Raw genomic sequence first — 17,591 nt, 5'->3', positions numbered from 1 at the left:
AGGTGTGTATCAAGATGATCACACAAATTCAAGTATGGTTTGCAAGACACTCCTTTTTTGCTGTTTTGTAAAGCCACTGCTTTAGGTGCACATTAATCTGACCTGACCAGGTATCAAGCTGAAGAAGAAAGTCCAGGAATATGACCATTAAAATGTTTTCTGCAGACCAATGTGTTTCAAAGATAATTATGTCTGAATCCATCTTCACCTTTTACCTTTTCAGTTCTTGAAATTTGGATATGTTTGTTTCTGACTGTGAGAATGATGCTAAAGAAACTGGTAAAAAAGCCCCCAGTCACGGCTGGTACTTTCAGTGAGTCAGTGGTGAAACCTACAGTACCAGCTCCTTGAAAATTACATCAGCTACCTAAATCGAGCAACTGTAATTGCATGGAACACTCTTTTTACCTTTACTCAAGAGCAAATGCAACATTGCTGTTACTATTTCAGTGCACAAGTATTGGGGGTAGAGATAAGTTTGTAACTAAGCTCTGACAGTAGTCATTGGTCTTGAAGATTAATGATGCAATTCAATACATGGGTAAGGTATTAATGAAACATGAGTGTGGTACATTGTAATGAATGTTTCTCCAGTAGCCTGTAAAGAGGCTTTGCAGCAGCATAACTCTAACTCTATTGAAAGTGCATGTTTACTTACACTGTGAGAAACTGTCACCACTACTGTTTGTGTGATCTTCTGTCACCATGCACATGAGTTAAATTGAAGCCAATAGTTTATTATTTGTCCATGATCCTTAATTGCAAAGATGTGTTTATTTCATAATTATCAATCCCGTGTGAGGCCAAAATATGCTCCTTACTGGCCACTAAGAAACTGCAAGCTATTACTTAGAGTAAAGGGATTTTTCTTTGGGTTTTAATTGGAAGCATTGTTTGCCACTGTCCCTGAGCAGGCTTCAAGTGATCTTGTTTTGTAAGCGTAAGTCCCAAGGGAACAGTTTAATTGGAGTACTCGAAACTGAAAGTTTCTCTCTGCCCACCATCTGTACATTATTAGTCTGGTTGCTTATCAGCATAGGCTACTGCCATTAGCATAAGCAGGTATTAATTGCTATTATAAGTCACTTTTTACAATTGTGAATTCTGGCACTGTTAAAAATGGTAGATGTCGCAATCAGGAAGATTGCTATATTTTCAAAATGATAGGACAGCAATTAAGGTGAATTCCCCATTTTCTAAGCATTGCAAATATTTAGTGTGAAATTTATTAACAGATCTGTGAAACAGCTACCACTTCTTTCAGCCCAAAGGATTTATATAAAGTGTTGTTACAGTAAACAACTTTCGGAAATGTAATTGTTGTTCACATGTTGTCATATGGAAGAGGAGAAGTCTCCAGAATGCAGTGTGGGTCTTCTAATTGAAATTTATCATTTTCCACGATTTCTAAGGCATTCTAACCACTTATGTTAGCCTGAACCCTTTACCTAATTTTAAAGATGAGATATATAATACCAGGGAAATAATAAGAATTCTTTTTTCAAAGATGGTGTTATCTTTCTTATTAAGAAGAGAAGAATATTCCAAAAAAAGAATGCTGAATGATTCAATCATTGGTGTTACCTACTCAAACTTGCTCTTATCACCAATGATTATTACTCTGAAATTGTATTTTTGAAATAATGAGAATAGAAAAGCTGTGGCATCCATCCAAATGCTTTCCTAGAGCAGGCAAATGATACAAAAATATTCAGCTAGGGTTGTCACTGTATCAACTCTATCACTAGTAACAATATTTTGGGGACTTGTGTGCAGACAGATACTACTTGCTGTTATCATATTCATCATAGTCGTGACATTGAATGAGTTCTCCTGTAATATGAAAACACTTCGAGTTTGTAGCTAGATGGAAGAGTCATCTTTTGGAAATTAGGGATGAAGAGATTTGAGAAAGACAGTGGAAGTCTGATAGACTGTTCCTGTTCTATTAAAAGAAAACACATTCCTCCTTTCCCATAGCTAATCTAGGCACTGACCCAAAATGAGACAAGGTCTTTGATTTCAGCAGAAGCTAAATTGCTTAAAAGCAGGCACCTATGGCACTCTCTACATATGTAAACCTAGGCAAATGCTGAGGTGCATCACCTGATCTGGGCACTACACAGTGGGGAAGTTCTGCTACTGATGTTGTTCATACGTGAATTGTGATGCATCAAGCTTCCAACATTATAGCTAAGTACTGTAGGAGAAGAGGTTCAGAGACACATCGTACTACAGCTTTCCACTGTTCACCTCCAAATGCCACTTGTCAAAGGACAAAACTTCACAAGGTTATGAATGAAATTGGTTCTTGCTTTGGAAAAGTTTTTGTAGATATGTGACACACAAAGTAGCAAAATCTGGGTGAATAAACTGTGATGTGAAAGCTCTGTGAAAAAATGAACGCTTGCTTACTTGCTTATCCTCTTTATTGCATGGCAGTGAGAAGAGAAAGTGTTTTCATTCCATGAATTTATTAATAGTTTTCCTTTGATAATCCAGAATGATTTATGACTAAAGTAACTGGAATTTGCCTGTCAAAGCTGTAGTCTTAACTAAAACTGTTGTGCTTGCTCTAAAGCACAGGTAGATCAAGTCAAAATAGCTTGCTGTAGTATTTCATGCTCCGGTGAGTTGATGGAAGACTTCATGGAGAAAAAATAAAAAGCAATCAGATATTATGTTAGGTGAGCATATATATTCAGAAATAAAAGTAGAAGAAATAAATGATCATCTAGTTTGCTGTTATGGATAATATGTACCATATAATTTAATGGAGATCTCAATAACTCCACAGTTTTAACTCAAGAATTGAAATATGATGCCTTGAATTATTAATGTTATGATAATTATACATCCTTTCACATTTCAGTATAATGAACTTTTAATTTATATTTTCTAAGCCATTAAGTCCAGAAATGCAAATATACTGAAATTTAATTTACAGCAACAAGTAGTTGTCAAAAACAGGAAAAAGACTGAAATAAGGAAAATTTGTAGTGTTTCTTCTGTGAAAACTGCTAAAATGAGGATTAGGGAATAGTCTTGGCCTGGCTGCAAACTCATAAATGAAGAGTGAAAGAATCAATATAGTTTTAACAACACTTTTTTTGCACCTCCCTCCACTTCCCGTTGAAATAAAACACTGAAAATGGTCTGTTGGGCCTAAACCAGCATACCAGACTGAGAAAAGCAAGATATGTCCTCTTTCTTCTATCTTTTGAAGCATGCTATTACAAAGTAGGTCATGTTGGCATGTATGTCAATAAAGCTTAGAGCTGACAGGTATCACAAAAGAAAATGAAATAAGTAATACAGGTTGAGATCTCAGGTCTGGGTAGGAGCAGCAAGGCCTCCCCACTGCCCATGCTGCCACAACTGAGCAATTGATGAAGGGAAATCCAGAAGAAGACAGGTCAGACTTACCTTGGGTCTGAAGAGTCCACAAGCACTGTTACAGAATCATTGCTCCCTCACAATGGCTGTGTTGCACTTAGGCTTATAAGACCACTTTTGCAAGGGTGGTTGAGGCCAACAGTCATTTTGCACGTTCTTGAAAGCAAAGAAAGGAAGCAAAAATAAAATAAATGATGTCTTTAAAAAAGAAAACTAAAAGGGACAGTTAAAAGCATGAAATATTTCCTAGCAGTATGGTGACTGCTGAAAGACAACATATTTCAGTCAGTGTCATCTATTAAAAAGGCTTTAGTAAAACTATCAAAAGCTGCAATGTTTAAACAAGAGGTTAGGGGAAGATGACAGAAGAAAGACATCCTTCAGAAATCTGCTGTTATGTCCGAAAGAGGAAAAGAGAAAATAACTGTACCTCTGGCAGTATTTATTTTGTAGAAACATAATGTGTCAAGCTGCAGAGAGTTTTAGCAGCAACTTGAAGAGCTATCAAGAATAGAATAAATCTACTTTCAGACACAACAGAAACAGAAATTCTGCCAGAGTATGGAGAGAGCCAGTAGATTAGGAATCAAACAAATAGAGAAGATGAATGGTAGTGAATTTCTAGTTCCGTGCACCTGGAAAACCTGCCTAAAAATTGTAGCATAATTTTAAGAAACTTCTGTTAGGAAGTCACCACCAAAAGTGTGAAAAGGGGCGAAGAAATTGTATGACATAGGTGATAACTAAATCTTAAAAACTGAATAACTGTGTGGCAAAGCAACAAGAAAAACTCAGTAATATAGATGCAAAGTTGTGTATGTGTATGTAACCATGAGGTAATCGGTAATGTTCAGTTGTCAGACCTTGAGGTTATGCTAGTTGTCAGCTGAGCATTCTTTCAGATCAAGGACAAACTTTATTTTAGGGATTCAGAGAGGTCTAGGCTTCAAAGACTGTTACTGTGCTATTGGACTGCATGCACCGCAGTCCATGCTGCACCTGAATGCTGTTAGCAATTTCGTTCTCTTCCACTTCAAGGCAGAAGCAAGAGATGCAAAACAGATTCAGAGGAAGGTGACAGATTTCATTGGTATGGGTCTGCTTATGCATGCAAAGAAATACTTCAGTTTAAGAAAGAGGCAGCTGGAGGGGCATCACGTGACAGAAGGCTGTAAGATCTTTGAGGCCAAGGAAGATGTGGTAGCAAATGACTGTTCTCTTTCTCTCTACTCCCTTCTGCTTCCCCATAAGAACAACCCATCAGATTGCATTACCTGATGGTAGATTTGAATGAGCAATGGGATATGCTTCCTCACACCTTTTGTAATGAAGATGAGAATCTTATTGCACAGAATGACAATGATACCACAAATGTACATGGATTTAAAAACTGGTTGGACAGATTAATGGCAGAAAACTTTATAGTGTTAAATACGAAGATGCTATGAGAAGCTCAAGCTATGGACTGCTAGACAGCTGTGCCTCTGAAAATCTCCTAAGTTATTTTGGAAACAGTCTGACCAGAAAATCATAACAACATGGAAAATTCCTTTAGCATATGAAATTTTCAAAACTTTAAAATAAGAGCTTGAGTAGTTCTCAGGATTAAATGTCACAACTTTAATACTAATTCCATGGTTTGAATTTTGTCAGCGAGTTGTTAAGTGGTTTTTGTATGTTTGTTTATCATTGATGCAAGGTTTTGTAACTTCACTTTCTTCAGATTGTGCCTTATACTATCAAAATGTAAATGAAAGCAGAATTTGGCTTTCCTTGAAAGACAAAATAAATACAATTTTTGCTGGACAAACCTCAACATAATCAAGGATATTTGCCATAGCTTTATTTACTCTCTAGCATTAGCCTGAACAAAATTCATCACAATCAGAATTATTTCCTGACAAATTAGGTTTGATATGACTGGAGTCATACACAAGGATCTGTCATGAAAGGAGATACCACTTCTCTTTTATCTTCTGTGTACCAAACCCAAAACATTTGCATTTGAATATATTTTGTATGCTTCTTTGGAGCTTCTAAACTAAGGTGAACTCTGATGTACAGAGCTGGTCACTGATGTGCAAATGTGAGACTGTCATGTCAGGCTACTTCCAAGGGTGGCTCTTGAGCCTTCTTAGAAGGTCCTTGTTAGTGACAGCCCTTTTCTACAGTGCAGCAGCTGTTTCTTTCTGCAACATTTAAGCGACATGGTCCGTTGGTCCTATGGTACAACTCAGACCTCAGTAAAAATCTTTCTTAGAAGTGAAAATAACCTCTATACCAGTTCCTAGTACAACAAGGGTTGAGTGTTCTCAGGTGTCAGAGGTGCTCAGGTGTACGTATACACCCAAGTGGAGGCCCATTTTTACTCTCTTCTTTCAAGATGGAAATGCATTGCTCTTGCTAATATGAAGAAAGTTCCATGAAAGATTCACAAGCATTAATTTGCTAAATAATCTCACATTACCACAGCGCTTGGAGCCTTTTCAGCAAAGGAAGTCAATAAAAAAGGGAAAGCAGAGCTTTATTTGCACACATGAACAGGCACAAAGCAGGATTTTCAACTGGCACTGGAGTGATGAGAGCAATCCCCAAAGAATGCTTCCTCTGGACCAGTCCTTGAATATTTAATAATGGTGAATTACCAGAACCCTTCAACCATAATGAAGGAATAAGCAGGCAATTAGAGCAAACTCCAAATCCCTCACCCTAAAAACCCTCCAGCCTTTTAACTCTCTCAGTACAAATACCATTCCCTCTGATTTCTCTCACTTAAAAATCACAGTGAGAAAACATTTATCATCTTTTAGAAACCCCACTCCATCCCAGTCCTTCTCAGATAAACAAAAACCAAAACCTGTACTAATATCTTATGTAGTAATATTCAAAGCCATTAATACTTCCTGGAATTTAACTTTAGCATCTTGAGCTGCTGTCACAGTCATTCTTACATAAAATGTATTATATTCTTTGGAAACACTCTTTCAGCTGTTTAATCCTTGCAGTATATCAGAAAAGGGACTAATTGTCAGCAGTGTCCTAGATCATGAGCAGCCTTGTGCACTGGCCATCTTTCTGTTAGTATTAGAGAAATTAATTGCAATGACAGCTTCACAATTGTTTTAAAATATTTCTGAAATCCTTATAAGTGAGGAATGGGTTGGAGAGATGAAAAAACAAGTATTTAGATCTGAACTGAATGTAAGACAGAAGATTCAAATATATGGACTTGTGTAATCATTAAATATAATTAATATAATAATCTTAATATAATTAAGATAAATAATAATTATTCAGTGCATCTATTTCACAACATTATTCTATGGGATCTGTCCCTCTCAATTTGTTGAGGGACTTCCAATTTAAGACCTACTGATAAATGAATGTAGAATGGAAAATAAGCCCTCATGGCCTCTGGATGTCAAAGAAACATAAGTTAAACACAGTGATGAGAAACTGCAATCATACTGAAGTGGATTTGATTCATTTAGGTAACTGGCCAATAGATAGTAAATCTATAGTGGTATAGAAATGTGTGGAATAATTAGTTTAGGAAAAAGAAACCAATAATCCAGTACATTGGTGAGGAAATAAGTTGTCGATTATTATGGAGAAGTCACTGAAGTAACTGAGACCATGCTCAGCAGTAAGGATCAACACAAGCCAGTCATTAGGCTGATGCATCAAGAGGGTAAACAGAAAACAGGTAATCTAATTCCTGTTTGTAACATCTGACTTTTATGTATGTCCATATAATTAAGAATAAAAATCAGTAACGATGCATAAGACCGTAACTTAATGGATATACATTTCATAATAAATATTCAGTGTGGAGATGATGCATAATTGCATAACAATTATTTTTCACTACCATCTAGTATTTTGTACATAACATTGCTCTGTGGTTAATAGAAACAATCTCATGGTCTGTGGGGTAGAAAGAATTTTTTTTACATTGTTCTTCACTTAATGTGCATAGACATCCTCCAAACTATATCGGGTTCTTCTTCAGCTTGATGAAAAAACAGACAGATGGCCTTTGATTTACACATAACCATCTGAAAAGTCATGTCCCCTGAGACAAAGTAAGGTGGCAACTGTTGGTGGCATAGGGACAATGGGGGAGAGGAAACAAAGGAAACAATTTTCCCACACAGTGGACATATCCAATAAGAACTATTGGATGTATCACATGTCAGGCACATTTTAGGGTGAAAACTAATGGCCAGCCATATAAATGCCAATGAATGAAAAGGGTCCTACTTTGAGTCCATGTTTCCAAATGAGAAAATAACCAGCTAAACTCAAAACACTACATTTCCCAGGTTCTGGTGAAAGAGTAGGTGTCAAAATAGACATTATGTTTGTCAGGAGACACATAAGACTGTCAGACCTGTCTTATGAATTGCTGGCCTTGATTTTTATTCCCATATGCTCTGCATAATGTCTTTGAAATGAAGTGCTATTCATTAGTAATACTCCAGCACATTACTCTAATATGTTATTGAAATGATTAGCTCTACATCTGCATTGCATTCTCAGGGTGCTCAGATTTCTTAATTTAGAACATTTTGAGTTTTAATTCATTTTGAAAATCGTATGCAACAGTTGGCCTAATCAGAAGTTTCAGTAGTTTAAAGAAATGCAAATAATTATCAATACAGATTATTTTTCTGATGTATTACTTCGTCTTCTAAAACAAAAACACTTTAGATAGACGGGAGAGTTGAAGCTGAAACTTAAGAAACTGAAGTGATACTATTTGTTATTTGGTTATCCCAAGGATTATACAACATTTATTAGAAAATAATCATATCAAGCACACTGTTCCTTTTATTAAGAGCTTGGATTCATCATCTTTAATCAGAAAATATACACCTGAACCTCACCTACAACTTAGCTCAAAATGAAGGGTCTTTACTCCGTGCCCATTCATTTGATCTGAGACAGAAAACCCTACTCTTAAAGCTATCGTTGCTGTCATAAACATGAATCTTTATGTTTGCAGTATTTTTTCTGGACAGCAGATAAAATTATTTTCCCCTTGTCAATTTATTAGTATTTCCCCTGTGTGTATTGCATAGTGTAAACTAAAACCACAGATCTGACAATGTTGTTACCTCTTGCTTTATATAGGGCAAATTATATTTTATGATCCACGCTTCCATCTTCTTCTTTAGATAAATAGTAAAATATGCTACAAGCAATTATTCTGAAGAAACATTTTTATTGCTGTAGAAAAAGATTTCTTGTTCCTCTCCTCTGTTCTGTTGTCTTCAATTTAAATCATATTACGATGGCTATTTCGACCCGTATTTGCAATAATATTTTGCCAGAAATGATATTCCCTCTAAAACTGGTTTGTTCAGGGCTTTGAATCTCCCCTTTGATGAGTATAGTAATAAAACAATAAACCCTTCTACACATTCTTGCACCTTGTTTTCATGTTGCAATAGCTATCAGCTTTACTTCGAGTGCTTTGCTGTTTTGACCATTAAGTATTGAAGACAGAAATACTGCAGCTATCTCTCCTTTATTTTTTACCCTTTTCATTCTTTTGCATCCTTCTTCAGAGCAGTTATGAATGTAGGCGTAATGTGGAATAAGAAGATCATTAATGAGACTTTGTTAATATTGGCAACAACTCCAACAGACTCTTTTTACTGTGTTAATAGAAATTCACTTCTAAATCTGAGTGAGAAGGTTAATGCTATTGTTCAGCATCTTAACATCTAACTTCTGGCTGCTTTTCCTGCTTCTTTGATAACTTGCCAGGCTGTGTTCCAGGGATCAATCCTATGTTGCTATTTTCAGTGAGTTAGGAAGCTGCTTAGCAGTGTGGTCCCATGAAGAGGACTGTAGGCTGGGGCTTAAAAACTGTAGAAATTTTCTATAGTGCCACCAGTAATGGCTTAGTTGTGTCAAAACAGTGACTGGACAGACATGTGTTACCTTGGCAGTCATTTTATATGTTTCTCTCCTTTTCTCTGTCTTTTCCTCTTAAATTACAAACTCCCCTCAGCAGACTATGTATGTCTTTATATAGTGTAGATAATAAAGGTTATCTGCTTATCCTCATCTGCAATGATGAGGAGCTACCCTGCTATAGGTACTATTTTTTTTTTCTTATGTTTTTAACACTTAAAAAAAATAAAAAAATGAATGTGAGTTAATTTCCTCCCCACAAAAAGACTAACACAATCTGCTACAGTGCAGTTGCGTTGAAGGAGAAAATTATTTTCATGAGGTCCCAGATTACTGGTGATATCTAAGGCACTGGGTCAGAAAGAATGGCACGTGGTTGACTTTAAAGGGCATAACATGCTCTCTTGTATCGTTTGATGCATCTGCAGGTATATAAAAACCTAGGGGCATTACACCTCCTGGCACCCTTTCTAGCTTGATGATCTTCAGCATTTTTTATTTTTGTAATTCTTCTGCAAGTCATAATTTATCTATATTTTTAGATGATGAAATTCTGACTCCCTTGATACAGGTAGCAAAGCTCTCTTGTTCAAGTTTCAGTTAAGCTAGAATGGCAGAAAAGCTTTGTGTTCAGAGGATGCTTGGAAGAGACAGGTATATTAAATGGTTTAGTTAATGAAAAAAAAAAAAAAAAGAAAAAAGTGCTATTTATGTATGGAAGAGTTTATCTTGCTTTCCTTTTACAACCAGAAACAAAAATAATGCCAGTTGTTTTAGCTAGGGTATGTGGCTATCTCACTCTAACACATGTTCAGAATGCATCTAAAAGTGGTTATGTTTTTTGAAGTGTCTTTTGGAAAACATTGGTAGAATATTTGTCCAAAGGAATGGTCTTGTTAAGTTAGTGAACATGAACTAGAAAGAATTCTCCTTGAAAGGATTATTGCCAGAATATCCTTTTACTAAGGAAGGAAATGGTAGTTGTTAAATTGTTGCTTAAAAAACGGACCCATCAATATTTCAGTATTCCCACTTTTGTTATAACTTTGAGACAAGTTGCTATAGTAATGATTGTAACACTGAATAAACCAAGTGTTGTAGAGGCAGTCAAGTGTTGCTTTTCAGTCTTAATGATTAAGTAATGCTTATTCACGTTAATGAGAACACTCCTGCGCAGTGGTTGACTGGCAAAGAAGCCACTGAGAAAACTTACCTTGAAAGACAAACTTGCAAATTGCAAGACCCAGAGTAAGAACTATGTTAATATACAATTTCTTCAGAGTTCTGCAGTATTGTGCTCTGTGTTGTTCCATTTCACATGAAAACTTACTCCTTTGGTCAGCAGAGTAGCACTGCAGTGTGTAACATGATTGTGGTATTTACACTTCCATAGATCAGGAATGACTTCCCTGCGGTCAGTGAAGTCATAGCAGTAAAAATGAGTCGTGCGCTGGCACTGAAAATGTTGGCTTCATTATTTAAAAGCAAAAATTTATGCTAAAAACGACAATACAGGATCTAAGTGCATTAAATTACAGAAAATTAGGTTTTTTTTATCTTCTTTGACGAACAGTTTTCAAAATGGAGTGATGAAATTAGAGATGGAACTCTAATAATAGGAAATAACATAATGCAGAAGAAATATTAAATCCAACAGTACAAAATGTTACATTAATTTTATCTGTTGCGGGCTTCAGTGTTTATAAAATAACATCACTTCATATTTTTGACATGTTTGTTGAATCAAATATATATATATATATATATATAATGGAGTAACAAAATATTTTGAGAAAAAGAATTAGCAAAACACGAGCAAAAACACTGTTAGCAGCAAATCACACAAAGCAATTACAGTAATATAAAAATATTCTAGAGGCCATAATTATTTTCTTTTGTTAATGGAAGTGCTCATGTCACATGCTTTATTGCTCTTCATTTGGGGAAGGAAAAAAGAGAAGAGAGATAGAAATATAAACAAGTGTGAAAAAATGCTTTCCTCTGTCATTCTCCTGAACCATTCAGGATTCAAGATGATCAGCAATACTTCTCAAGAAATGCCGTCACTCATCCTGTTTTGCCATCTTGGCCATTTTCTCTGCTGCAGCAGGGCTTCAAGTCTTCTGTGTTCTGAAAGACTTTTTCAGCTTGCTCTTTTTTAAGCTGAACTCACTTAAATTCTATAGAAAAGACTATATTTCACATATTTATATCAAGCATAATGCCTTTTCAGGATTTTGATTGTTCATAAGTAGGAAGGGAATTTATAGTTCATTCTGTCCTATTTGTCTTCCTATAAACAATCTTGTATAGCAATATAGGGACAAATTATAATTGCAAATTACTTCTCTGCAAAATGATTCTTGATATTGAGATTTCTTATAACTTAAAAAGTAGTCTTACAGGCATATATGAGACTGAAATTCTTTCTATTATTGTTCCCACAAATGACCCTAGAGACACTTTTCCAAAGAAATGGATTGACACATAGCTTATAATTGCATGTTGGGATTTCATTACCTTCTTGGTCAGCCTGGTCCACTGCTGCACTACTGTGTTACTGAATTTTTTTTTCTTAAATGAGAAGTAACTTTGCCAAAGTGAGTGGAGTGCCTTGGTAGAAGTGGCCATTGAACTGACACTATGTGTTAACAAGAGGAATAAGCTTATGTTAATGTTAAAGGATCTAGTTTTGGTGAAAACACAGCTTGAAAACAGCTGCGGAGATGTATGTAGAGAAGCTGAAAAAGCTGCAGAGGAGGGAATGAGGATGGTCAGTATTCTAGGGCTTAGGACTCTTTGAAGTACTTTAAAGAAAGACATTGGTTGGCCACATGGCAAAGATCCCAATTAACATAATTGAGAGCTGTGAATGCATACAGAGATTCCTCTCCTCCATTGCCTTTTGTGCATGTTGTAACATCATTTATACATAAGCTCCCTCTGGGGTTGCCTTGTGGATTGGAGCATTCTTCCGGGTCAAATCCCAGTCAGTGCACTAAGATAGCAGAGCTCACAAGTAATACAGAAGAGTAGGACAGGATGGTTTGCTACCATAGTAATATTGCCCCAAGCTGCCATTTGTCTACTTGTTCCTTAAATGTTGCTTGTCACACCAGGCTGTTACTTAGTGATGAGAAGTCTTGCAGTGAGGATAGATGCTCCTCCACATAAAGATTTGCAGGATGAGGCAGTTAGTTTAGCTATATCTGAATACTGAGGAATAGTAAGACAGTGAATTAATGAAAGGATGATTTCAGTAGGGACATATTTTTTCTTGCCTATCAAAGGAAACAATACAAGCATGTTCTGTTTCTATCACCTGTCTTACAGACAGAGGATGCCATGGAAAAAATAGGCTTCATATAACAACAACAACAAAAAAAAAGTGTTTGGGCAAGTTATTCTTTGTTATTCTTTATGTAACAATAAAAGAAAAAAAGGAAAAAAAAAAAAAAAAGAGAGAGAGAGAGAGAGACTGCAATTTCTTCATTACTGTATTTTGCATTTTTCATTTCCTTTTCCAGGTCCAGCTTTATTTCCATCTCTCTAATTCTGTCTTTCCATTTTCTGTCTGAAATTGTTGCCTGTGTGGTTGCCTGAGATAGACAGAATGTCTATATTTCTATGGAAAATCTACTTAAATTTGAGTTGATCATGGGAGATCTTTTATCACACATCAATCTTTTGTGTTCTGCTTTTTATAATGCCTTCTATGAAAAGGTCACTCGCAGACTGCACAGAAATGATTCTTTCCCTTCTTTTCCTTGATAAATTAAAACACAACTGATCTTATTTGGAACAGGGAGGTAAAGTGGCAGAAACTGAATATTTTATTTCTGAATATATTGACTGGATATTTATTTTTTCATTTTTATCTCTCTCTGAAATTTTAAATTGCAATGTGATTTTACTGGGATGACGAGTGTGCTTTTTGTTTTGTATCAAGATCTCTTCCTTTTGTAAATGTGAGAGAGGTAAGCCCAGAAGTTCTGAGTTCTCCCCTTTCTTTTTGCATAATGAGGTTATGACTGACTGTCCTTCTCAGCTCGTAAAGGAATTAAAAAGAAATTACCTGCCATTAAAGCAACAGCTGTCTTGGATTCTGTGATGCCCTCTGCTGTCAGATGTGTTTTAAGGTCTTTGTGAATCCACAAGCCTCCTTATGGCTTTGCATTTTAGCAGTGGTTTCTTCTGGGAATTTTGATAATGTTTTATATTTTCAGCCATGTTTCCTGTCTGGAAAGCAAACGGATTATGACTTTCTTCAACAAAGAAGTACTTTGAGGACAGACAATCAGTATTTAATTAAAACTGCAGAGTCTATTTCTTCATTAACTCACCTGGGGACTCCAGGTGACAGATATCCTAAGACAGTTAAGTCTGTTACCCCACTCCTACCATTGGTGGGACAGCTAGTAAACAGGAGTTGTCCTCAGACATTCAAAAGTTTCAACATATTGCGGCTACTCTTTATTCAACAATTTTCAGTCCTTCCTCAACCTGGACATCTCAAGCAAAATTCTGTCAGTGAGAAAGTTCTTTCTCACTGTCAGTTCTTAATATTTTCCTCATTCTAGGAGCAAGAACATATAAGTAGCTTTGTTGGCATTTAACATGACCCAGTAGGAATGGAGCAAGTATTGCCATCACTACAGCTTAAAGGCTGTGACAAGCCCATATGTATATGTATGTATATATGTATATACATATACATATAATTTTTTTTTAATGACTTAATGAGTTAGGGAGAATTTAAATGTTTTTTAAAATAAGAGAATGTACTGAGAGCAAAGCCTCTCAGTTCTGTTTTTAGAAATAAGAACAAGTGAGCTAGAAAGGGAGAAGAAAAGTTAAAGAGAATTGAGTGAAAAACAGAGGCAATTTATTCAGTTTTAAAATGCATATGTTTAAAAGATGATGAGCAGAAAAAGAGCAAAATTATTGTAAAATGGGCATTTATAGACTTTTAATTTTTATTATTCAGCTGCTGAATATGGATTTTCTAAATAATAGAGAAAAATCTGTTGTTTTTCTGGACCTTGTGAAACTAAATTTGTTCAATATTTTCATGCTGAAGACCAGCCTTTAAATCACAGTCTCCTCAGTGGTATCATTACTGATGCTGATGGTGAAGATAAGATGTTTCAACTTACTTAAAACAGCACTAAAATAAATTTGGATATACAGGTCTTAAATGTAGTGTTGAAAGGGTGAGGAGAATACATCTGAAAAATGGTGTGTGAAAGCAGAACAATATTTGACAAGCTGAAAATGGAGGAAACCCTGGGTGGATGTGCTTTCTAATGTGTTGGATCAGTTAATACAAGACTAGAGAAAACAGAATGTATCAGAGTAGCTTCTTGGGGTCAAAAATCTAGTTGTTTTCCCACTGCTTGCAGGCTACCATCTCAAGCCTATAACCATTTATCTGGCCTATGTAAAATGTGATTTTTTTTCCATTTCTCATCTTGCCTACAAGTATGATGGGGCTCATTACAAAAGACCATGGCCGGCAGGTCAGGAGAAGTAATTCTCCCCTTCTACTCTGCCCTGGTGATCTAGAACACTGTGTCCAATTCTGGGCTCCACAGTTCAAAATGACAGGTATCTTCTAGAGAGAGTACAATGGAGAGCCACAAAGATGATGCAGGACCAGAATCAGTTCCTATATGAGGAAAGTGAACTGGAACTCTTCAGCCTGGAAAAGAGAAGGCTGAGGGGGGAACCTTGTCAATGCTTATGAATATCTAAAGGGCAGATATCAAGTGGATAGGGCCAAGCCCTTTCAAGTATTGTGCAGCAGCAGGACAAGTGTCAATGGGCTCTAACTGCAACACAGAACTACCATATGAACAAGAGGAAAATCTTTGCAGAAAGGATGACAGAATGCTGGAACAGGCAGCCCAGAGAGGTTGTGGAGTCTTCTTCTATGAAGAAATTCAAAACCTGTCAGTATGCCTACCTGTGTGTATATTGTAGGAATCCTGCTTTGACAGCAGGTTGGATTTGATAATCTTTTGAGGTCCCATCGAGTCCCAAAAATTCTGTGACAGTGGTATTTGCAGGGTCAAATTTGAGCCCAGTGTTCTCTAGAAAAGATATTTTTCTCCCATTAGGTGTATCTGTGACTGGAAGAAAAAAGAATGAAGATTGCATGTGAAAGGATTGAAAAAAAAAAAATTGAATGACTATCTGAGTGCCTCGTAGATCATGTACCATCTGCTGTTAATTTTTATTATTGCTTTGTACCGGGAAAAGAAGCTTTCCCTCCACTGGGAAATTCTGCTTAATTTAAATTAGACAATAAGAGAATTTATATTACCTGATAAGTAGTTGCATTTGGGATAAATTCAATCAGTCTGAGATTCTTCAGTAAAGCCCCATTCTGTCCTTGGAGCCTTTGGGTTATTACATGGAGACACTGCAAAACAGACAGAGAAAATGCACCTGTGTTACACAGTGATTGGTAGGCCTGAGTGTGGGTTCATGTGTGCCTTACCTCATGATTCTGCTTGCTCTCCAAACTTTTGGGTGCTAGCCCACCCATAGAGCAACATTAACATAAACATACCGTTTTAAAGTAGTAGACAGGGAAAACTGCATTGAGCTGAGCTGAGCTGTAGTATGCTTGCTTTTCCACAACTGATCTGTCCATATGGCTTGAGATTTTTGGACATGTAGGAAGATAAGCATACCTAGGCTCTCTTACTGCAGAGGCTTGCAGAATTCAATCTATGCACTGTCCCTGCATAACATTTGAGTCTGTTTTTCAGAAAAATCTTAAATCTGGATTTAACTGGTAGTCAAAATCTCCCAAAGCATGAATGTATTGAAGGGTTTTGACAGGGTGCAAAAATTCACTCCATATGAATAAGAAAAGTCAGCTGAGGGGAAGGAAAGGGTCATGCAAGAACTCGACTCACAGTACAACAATACATCTTGCACATTCCAACAGTTTCCAAGGACAGATGCTGAGTTCCTTGAACATCATAATTATTAAGGTCACTGTAAAACAGAGACCAAGGCAGTGAAAGGATATTGAGAAGAGAATAATAGGAGAATGTGCAAATGCTGAAATATGAATGTAAGACAGCATTAAGACATGTAAATGTAAGCAGATATAAGATAAATACTTTATTTGAAATAGCTAAGATTTTAAACAAAGTGTTCTGAAAACTGAGTCCAGCTGTATCTTTCTCTTTTTACACTCATGACTTATGTTTGATTGCCGTGAACATTTGGATGTTGGGACTGGTCTGGAAGGAGGAACAATGAACAATTCTTACCAACTGCTTAAGTGTCCGGATCAGGATTTCTTGAGATAAGCTGGACTTCTGCTCTGAATTACTAATCTAAGATAGTAAGTAGCTTTTCACTGATGGTGCAAGTGCTCAATACATACCCTCTAATGCCAAACAGCATCTGGTGCTAGCTGCGGTTGAAAATATAATTCAATATGAAAGGGTTGAGAGCAACTTTAAAGCTGTCACAAGCCACCTAAACTTATGTTGTTGTGTATTCTGCAATCTAGCATTCGTCCAGCATTTTTATCACCCACAGCATTTTGTTTATAAAAATTGCAGGCACTAAGTGTGTTGCAAAATGGCAAGACTTACCATATAATACACTTCAGAAGCATCTCAGCAATACTGATTTTTTGCCAAAATCTGTTGATATATATATATCCTAAGCAATTGAGTAAAGTATTCTATGATTTACTAGGATCTAGACCTTTTAAAAGATCTAGATTACATTATATTGAAATAGCAGCTTGATCTAACACAGAAAGCAAGATATTCTTTTAATAATCACATCAGCATCACAGCAGATCCACTTTAATTAAATCTTCACAATTAGACAGGCTTGTTATTGTATGTCATTAGTCTTCTTAATTCCATTTTACCTATTATCACCTCATTTTCAAGAAGGCATCTGTCAGAGGGAAGCTACTTTTCCACCTCACTTCATCGCTTACTGATTTACACCTAAAAGGCTTTAGGCAGTTATGTTAACAATTAGGAATTGTCTTGATGGAAGTCTAAAGAATAAAAAAAGATATGCCAGTGCAATGAGCTGAATATAAACATGAAGAACAGATTTTGGAATTCAGTAAGCTTTCTCCTTTTGGGGTTTGCATAGAAATTTGCCTTAATTCTTTCAGAAGTGTTCATTCTAGGGGATATTTCAGTACAAATTCTTCGCTCAGTTTGCTTTCTGAACACCAGGGATGCAGTGAAATTGCTATATTCATTGGCTAAAATGTTAGC

General features: G+C 36.2%; 1 protein-coding gene and 1 long non-coding RNA gene across 5 annotated transcripts in view; one reads left to right on the top strand and one right to left on the bottom strand.

Annotated features, from left to right (window-relative positions):
• DSCAM (DS cell adhesion molecule) overlaps positions 1-17,591 on the top strand; it is a 427,035-nt gene that overhangs the window by 188,068 nt on the left and 221,376 nt on the right. The window lies entirely within an intron of this gene.
• LOC107323608 (uncharacterized) lies at positions 1,438-15,748 on the bottom strand. Of its 2 annotated transcripts, none has more exons than XR_014946425.1 (3): positions 15,287-15,452; positions 13,397-13,560; positions 1,438-3,552 (listed from the first exon to the last, which is right to left on the bottom strand). It is a non-coding gene; the product is annotated as an uncharacterized LOC107323608 (long non-coding RNA). The 2 variants fall into 2 exon arrangements; XR_004309542.2 differs by lacking the exon at positions 15,287-15,452 and adding an exon at positions 15,647-15,748 and having other exon boundaries at positions 3,427-3,552.

The sequence above is a fragment of the Coturnix japonica genome, chromosome 1, assembly GCF_054131305.1.
Source record: "Coturnix japonica strain WE chromosome 1, WE-NBRP24, whole genome shotgun sequence".
In the NCBI taxonomy this organism is placed as follows: Eukaryota; Metazoa; Chordata; class Aves; order Galliformes; family Phasianidae; genus Coturnix; species Coturnix japonica.
Note: the sequence above shows the minus strand (reverse complement) of the source record. Positions and strands in the feature narration are given on the sequence as shown.